Source organism: Rhipicephalus sanguineus, chromosome 11, assembly GCF_013339695.2.
Source record: "Rhipicephalus sanguineus isolate Rsan-2018 chromosome 11, BIME_Rsan_1.4, whole genome shotgun sequence".
In the NCBI taxonomy this organism is placed as follows: Eukaryota; Metazoa; Arthropoda; class Arachnida; order Ixodida; family Ixodidae; genus Rhipicephalus; species Rhipicephalus sanguineus.
Genome location: NC_051186.1, coordinates 139,592,213 through 139,600,526, shown reverse-complemented (window position 1 = coordinate 139,600,526; position 8,314 = coordinate 139,592,213). Strand labels below are relative to the sequence as shown.

Here is an 8,314-nt window from a genome sequence, read left to right as displayed (position 1 = left end):
CCTACTGCAACTGACTAACTGTAGCCACTGAGTTTGCAATAATTGGAATGAAATCTTACGATTTAATATTTATGCCATCAAAATTTAGGCAGAAGTTCACTGTTGCTTCAGTCACGTTTATTTTTGTAAGAATCAGTTTTAAGCATCGAACAACGACAAAAGCCTAGTTTAACGCCCATGTATATAAATACTGTCGCACACTTGGCGAATGATGGTCTCGAAAAAATCTTTAAAAGTAGATATGCACGCCTGGAGAAACCATGCACGAATGTAATGGCTCGCTATTATTTTTGTTTAGTCAATAATGTATTTGGATTGTTCGCACAGATAATCTCTACCACTTGGTGTAATCAGCTCAAGGACCACAAGTATGTTGTGTGTCACAGGTGATTTTTGTAATGTTTAAAAAATCACACTGTAGGAGTTGTTTACACTTCCTGCAGTGTATTTTATGCTACCCTAAAATAATACACGCTGTTCGAATCCTCTGCCGGCAACCAAGGCCGGCACGACGTGTTGCCGACTTGTCGCCCCGACAAGCGTTTGGCGCGCTCGGCGTTCACTCGGCCACCAACGGTGGTGCGAATCGTGCAGCCGACCAAGTGCCGACAAGCGTTTGGCGCGCTCGGCGTTCACTCGCCCACCGACGGTGGCGCGAATCGTGCAGCCGATCTAGTGCCGACGTAGCTGGCAGCGCACCTCCGGCCGACCCTTTTCGGATGTCTGGTGGCCAGTGAAGTCGGCTGCCGGCTATTTGCCAGTGATCAGCCAAACGTCGGCAGTCGGCCAGCGTTGCTTGGGATGCTGCTCGTTTTGTCTTTCTACGCTTGCACGGCATATCAGGATGCGGTTGCTGCAGTAGCTGTGTAATTTGATTGAGTATACACGTACATGATTTATTCATTACATTCTGATTGTCTGCTTTTCGGCTTCAATTATGACATGCACGGCAGAGCATCTGGAAATTATTCCAGCGAATACATTTGCTACACACGATTGTTTATACTTGCGTTTTTAATTTAATGCGTTTCGATCGTGCATTGCATTTCGATGTTGCACTTTGGCTCAAGGCAATGCAAGGCATGTCACAAATGTATTTGTAGCAGCATATACAGTAACTAATAGAACAGTGTAAGCTTATCCGCACTCTTTTTATTACCTTTTGGTTGCCTGCGTTCAGTCTGTTCTCGTTGCATGCGTTATTATTATTGTTGTTATTATTATAATACGATTAGTAATATTATCAGCCTATTTATGTCCATAGCTGGAGGAAGGCGATTCCCATAGTCTTTTGGCTATAAGGGAGGGTCCATATACGTTCATAGCATGTGTTGTTAGTACTATGTTAATTAAGTACTGAGTACATAAATTATTGCACTTGCGAGTTGAGACGGGTGTTATTACATTATTGCGTTTCAATTGTGTGTTTTCATTTTGGCCTCACGTAAATCCACGGCATATTGCAGAGGAATTTAGCAATAAATTTATAAACTAATAATTTATAATGTATACTTCAATTTCATGTTTTCAGCTTCAGCCTTAAGTACAATTACGATATATTTACAAGAATGCAGTTGCAGCTAAAAGCCCATAAATAATTGGGCAATGTAAACTTACGTGTTCTACTAATTTATTACCGGTTTTAATAAGGTTTTTATGAAAGATTTGCAGCAGGGCGCGAGAAATACCCGAGGAATACACAGTGCGCGAGGGTATATATGTACGAATAGTTGTTTAGAGATTTTGGTGTGGGATGATTGCTATTGTCTGCAAAAATATATTTTGAATTAGGAGGAAAGCTGGGGTCGTTGCCACCAAACATTACTATCGCGCAAGTAGAAGCATGTATCCGCGTCTCTTAATAATAAAGACAGATTTTATTTTAAAGTTTGCTTTCAGGATTGCTATCACAAGTCGTCTTGGTTACAAAAATTCAATTAAGAAAGGAAGATGAGAAATGTATCAAATAACGCTTACTTCGAATAAAGATGACGGTTTTCACTCAAAGCTATCCATCTACGCCTGAAAACAGAAATAAATCCATTCTAACCCAAATACTACACACGCACACATTGATTTTCCAGATCTCGCGCTTGGCTTCAGTATGCGAGACGGCAGGACCTGGCTCATTTACCACCTCGTCAGATCTACAGCAGCTACCGCCTGTGCTCTGCCCATTTCACCAGCAGAGACTACGCAGACCCTGGACAGACAAGGCTGCTAAGATGTGCTGTGCCAACAGTTTCCATCTTTGGCGATGGGCAGACACACGTCGAAAGTCCAGGTGGGAATACTGTAAAGTGATCATACAACAGCACAAACTTTCATGCCTCTACATCTATTTACAGAAATGTCTTAATACTCAATATGTGTACCTGTCCGAGTTATCATGACTCAGTATTTTTAAGATTCTCGCGCAGATTACACCAACAATACCAACGCATGGTGTACACAGCATCCATGAATTCGCCGGCATGATTTTGCTGGTAGATATGACTAGCTAAGTAAAAAATTTGCCGGCTTCACAATCGTTAAATTTAGAGCAAACGTCTCACTCAGAACGCTCTACATGTAACCTCCTCGATTCTGATTCAGTTGTCTCTGCTATTTTACCCGTGGCGTAGCGTTTTACAGCAAGGCGAAAATGACCTCATAACTGGAGAGAGTACTCCATGTGGCGCGTTATCAGCTATTTCGCACATGGCGAGTGAGTAGCGGCCAACTTGGTGTCGCTGTTAAAACAATTGCGCGATAGCTCTGACAGTGGGAGCAACAGAACTGGCCTTTTAGAAATATATATATATATATATATATATATATATATTCTACGACACACTAGTTCAAAGTCGCTTTTAAAATTAAGAATCCAAAAGGTACTTTATTTTTTATTAGCTTTATTATTACAAAATTACTTTTATTTTCAATGGGCCAAATAAGTGTAATTGGCAAGAATTCGGTTACGCGCTATGTCATCACGGGCACCACGATGTTAACCTGTTCTAGGTACATCGCATTAAGATTTTTAAAATATTCGTTTTGGATAGTTGGACACCCATATATTTAGTGAGTGACACGTAGCGTTCTCTTTTTGTGTGTTTACACTTTTTTTATTACTCGTACTGAGACATAATACGTGAGGAGACCAATTAATAGTGAGAAAACGCCCTGAGTGATTGTAATTGTAAATATTTAATGTGACGCCTAATACCAGCTGTATGTATGTCACGCTGAAATCTGTGCTACGTCAATTTCTCTTCACAGGCTCTCCTCGGCCCGCGAATACCACTACGATGCCCGCTCACAGCGCCGATGAAGGAGTTCAACAGGATGAGCCCCCATGTACGCAAATTGTTTTACTTTCTAAGCTCTTTAAGCTATTCCACATAAATTCATGCCGTAATTGTAAATATTTAATGTGACACCTAATACCAGCTGCATGTATGTCGCGCTGAAATCTGTGCTACGTTAATCTCTCTTCACAGGCTCTCCTCGGCCCGCGAATACCACTGCAATGCCCGCTCACAGCGCCGATGAAGAAGTTCAGCAGACTGAGCCCTCATGTACGCAAATTGTATTGCTCTCTAAGCTCTTTAAAACTATTCCAGATAAATTATTGCCCTGCAGCTATCGTTTTAATGTCACGTACCATTTAACAGATCCTAAAGTGCACTAGGGTGTCAGCTGGGCGAGCTAGTTCATTGCTAGGGGACGAGAACCAGAGCGATGTATACCGAAAGGCAGGACGAGACGAGTGCTTGTCCGATCCCTTTCTTGCTTGTTTGTTGCCTCCTAAGAGGGATTAGTGCCCCGCCGCGGTGATCTAGTGGTTATGGCGCTCGACTGCTGACCCGCAGGTCTCGGGATCGAATCCCGGCCGCAGCGGCTGCATTTTCGATGGAGGCGAAAATGTTTGAGGCCCGTGTGCTCAGATTTAGGTGCACGTTAAAGAACCCCAGGTGGTCGAAATTTCCGGAGCCCTCCACTACAGCGTCCCTCATAATCATATCGTGGTTTTGGGACGTTAAACCCCAGATATTATTATTATTATTATTATTATTATTATTATTATTATTATTATTATTATTATTATTATAAGAGGGATTAGTGTTTTTTAAAGAAAAAACTATGAATTCGTTGTTTTTTTCCTAAACATACCCTTTTAAACGTATAACCAATAATGTTTGTTAACAAGGAGTATGCTAATGATTAGTAAAAATTAGTTGACGCTTCATGTTTCCCACGATGCTTATACATGCCATTAGTAGGCTCAATGCCCAGCAGTGTGCTTATCAGAGGCCTGTTTCCAATGCGCCAAGTTTGAATAAGTGAATGATCGAGAACTAAATATGAACAACTGATTACTCATGGAAGTAATCACTTCAATTCTAAAAGCCGCTAGAACTTTTACTAGGTTTAAAGATCATGGTCAGCTTTCACAAAAACACAGTATAAATGAGCTTTTTTTCTAAATCTTTCAGGTTCCAATCCAGCGGGTCGACAACACAAGCCTTCTAGGTGCTCGCCCCGGACAGCCAGAAAAATGAAGACCCTGGAGAAGATAAATTCAAGGCTTCGGAAGGCACTGTCAAGAACTGGCAAGAGAAAGGTTAAAAAGCTTTCCCAGTCCGAGGCGTTGAATGCTATCAGGCCCTACGTCCGCAAGACATTCTTTAGATTGCTTGAGACTCAAGTTAAAATTAATGGTGTGAAACGTGGAGGACGGAGGTGGTCGCCCGAGCACCGCCAGTTCGCTTTAAACTTATACTTTCATGGTCCGAAAGCGTACAGACATCTGTCAAGACTGCTTGACATGCCAACTGTGAGGTCGCTAAAGCAGTGGTTATCAAATATTCCGATGACTCCCGGAGTTATTCCAACCGCTATTGAAGCCCTCGAAAAAGCTACCCGAAATTGGCATTTAACAGATCGTGCGTGCACATTAATATTTGACGAAATGTCCTTGAAGGAACATCTGCAGTATGATGCAAAGCATGACATTGTGATGGGATTCTCCGATGACGGTAGGCAAAGAACACCAGCCGTGGCAAATCAGCGCTCCTGATACTTGTGGCAGGCATTTCAAAAACGTGGATTCAGCCTGTTGCTTACACAGTATCAAGGACCAAAACGGCCGCAGATACTCTTCATCATCTGATCATAACATTAATCAAGCAGCTGCAGGGAGCCCGGTTGTTTGTGAAGGCGCTCATCTGCGACCAGGGGGGAAGCAACATCACTTTGGCAAATAAGCTACGTGTGACGCCTGAAGAGCCGTTTTTTGTGCTTGAAGGCCGCAAGATTTATTTCCTATATGACACACCACACTTACTTAAATGCACAAGGAATAATCTCCGCGCACCTCACAAGCTCCATATCGGGCAAGAAATTGTGGATTGGTCTTTCATTACGCAACTATACGAAAGCTCGCATCCTCTCATACTCAAATTGGCGAAGAAACTAACCGACAACCACATTTACCGGAAGCCTTTCAATAACATGAAAGTTAAATATGGCAGCCAGGTGATGAGCGAATCGGTCTCAGTGGCCATTGATGTATTCATTGCTCTTGGCGTGTTGCCGGCATCCGCCAAACCAACAGCTGATTTTCTCGAGAAGATAGATAAGTTATTCGACTGTCTGAATAGCTCTTCTGTAAAAAAAGCCAGTGACAAGTTACGTTATGCAATTTCGGAAGGGTCCCCCAGTCAAAAAAAGTCAATGGGACCGAACACCTAGCCTTTTTGCGGGAGTGCCTGTCGTGGGTTGAAAGCTGGAAATTTGACGGGCCTCGGCAACCACACACAGTTAAGGCATGGAAGGTCACCTTAAAGGCTATCCTTCTCCTCTGGGACGACCTCTTCCAAGATTTTGATTTTCGTGTTCTCTTGACTCGCTGGCTACAGCAGGACCCCCTGGAGAACCTTTTCGGGCTGCTTAGGTTAAAGCATGGCTGCAATAACAACCCAAATGTGCTTCAGTTCACATCAGGTCTGAAACACATTTCTGTTGGCAAACTGGTTGACCTTTTTTCAGAAGGAAACTGTGAACAGGGTCGCAGCACTGTGTTGGCACAAATGTCAGAGCCACCTCATTCGCTTCCTACTACTTGTGATGCAGCACCAACAGTCGATATGCTTCCTGATGAGGAACAGCCCGCCAGCCATGATATAGTAGAGGATAACGTTCTCTACTATGTTGGGGGATATCTCGTAAGGCAATTTTTGTTGCACAGGCCTCCACACTGTGTGTGCAACACCCTTTTGAAGAATGCCGACCGCCAGCTTTGTGCATCACACCAGTATTTTGCTATGTTTAAGGCAAGCAACATCTCCTCAGATTTATTTGGCAATGTAACAATGCCTTCTGACGATTGCTTTCAGGATATTAAGGCCATGGAAGCTTGCTTTTTGGAATATATCGGTGTTGTGGCGCACCTGCCTAATGTGAGTGGAGTTTTGGCAGGCATTTTGTACAGTTGTATGGGAAGGCAAAAATTCTGCTCTGAAGAATGCGAGAAAGCCTTTGTGCACCTCTTTGCAAGGATTCGCCTGTTGTGGCATATTCGCTTCGTGAACATCTCCTTGGCTAAACAACGCACCAGAAAATCTGCTGCAGCACGAAAAATGCGGAAGTTTTTGTAACTTTTAGGATTCTGTTTGCATATTTGAGGTCTTGAAAAAACTGAGCGCTCAGAAAACACGGACGACAAAAAGACACACATATGCGCAAAAGTAGGCGCTACTTCCATATTTTTGTGTCACCGCTACTTCTATAGCTGAGGTCACCATTTTCTGCCTCTGAAGCGGACATGTGTGTGTACTATTGATCTGCTTGTATTTTGTTTTTGTTTTTTTCATTAAGCAATATAGGTATGTTACGCTGAAGAAAGCATAAACCCTTCGTGTTATTTTATCAGAACACTCTATAGTGACTTCAGCATTTTGGAAATTTTTGCTTAAGCTTTTATAAAGAAACCTGATGCTGAATAGAAAATGTAGCAATGTCTAACTCCGGTACCTTATGGTTTTTGTATCATTTCTTCTTGCATCCTAAGTGTGCGGTGTGCCGTATTATCTTGTCCCACTCATGGGATGATTTTATATCGGGATACGTGCTGTGAACTTGTGTATAGTTATTACTGTTTTTCTTTTGTCTTTGTATAGACGTATGTGCGGCAATGTGCACTGGATTGATACTAGGTTATTAGCATGCTGGCATGTGCGGTCCACTTTTGTATGCGACCAAAAACGTAAAACATTCAAGTTGTATTTTTACTGCATAAACCGTACGTTTAGGCAATAAAACATTCAAACAAACTCTGCTCTTTATTTTTGTCTAATTTTTGTGTACACGTAAACAAAAACAACGTCTTACTTAGAATAAGTAGTGCACAAATAGGTGGATGGGCAGACCATCAATCAGAACGCAATGATGGCCGTTTTCATCATGTGGCGGGTTGCGCAACAGGAAGAAGGTCGCGTGCTCGCCATCTGAATACCTTCCACTCGCTCAATTTGGCTTGCTGGTGCATCCCAATTGAATTTGGCGCCAAATCCCCCCCCCCCCTCGCCACTCGGATCCTCAGTCCTCATCAAGATGGCGTCCCCCAGTGCATGTCTGCAATGCGCCGCCATGTTTTCGTACCGCCCCCAAACACCAGACGTTCGTCCGGCGCTGCGAGCGAATATCGCGTTCCATGGAGGGTATAGGAAGTTTCACTCCCCTGGCCTAGTTACTGCAGATGTGTTGTCGAGGGCCCCGATTCGGGGAAAAGAAAGTGATAATGCACTGTCTGTTAATGACGTCAGCAAGCACGTTTCAGGATGCTTGTCAAACGCGGTCGAGGCCAGCCTCTTCGAGAGAGTGAAAGCAGAACAAGCCGCTGACGAAGTTTGTCAAGCACTCGTAAAATTCATTCGGAAAGGGTGGCCAAAATTCTCATCTCTTCCGATGGTCTTGCGTCCATATTGGCAGGAAAGAGCCACGCTTACAGTTGCTGAAGGCGTGCTACTTAAAGGTGTGAGGTTGGTCATTCCTCAAAAACTGCGCTCAGAGGTCTTGATACGCTTGCACGAGAGTCACCTGGGAATCGAAAAATGCAGAGCTCGAGCCAAAGAGTCGGTATGGTGGCCAGGGTTGAGTTGTCAGCTGAAAGCTTTGGTTACCGATTGCCGTGTATGCGCCGAGCACAGACACCAAAAGTCAGAACCAATGATCCCGACAACCACTCCACAGCGTCCTTGGCAAAAACTAGGTGCTGATCTCTGCCATATTCAAGGAAAATGGTATTTGGTAGTCGTGGATTATTTTTCTA

The 8,314-nt window shown here is 43.4% G+C and overlaps 1 long non-coding RNA gene across 1 annotated transcript; it reads left to right on the top strand.

The window, feature by feature from the left end:
* Positions 1–1,395: 1,395 nt before the first annotated feature.
* Positions 1,396–4,914, top strand: LOC125756326 (uncharacterized). The gene is made up of 3 exons (XR_007414375.1): positions 1,396–2,284; positions 3,483–3,560; positions 4,479–4,914. It is a non-coding gene; the product is annotated as an uncharacterized LOC125756326 (long non-coding RNA).
* The last annotated feature ends 3,400 nt before the right edge of the window (positions 4,915–8,314 follow it).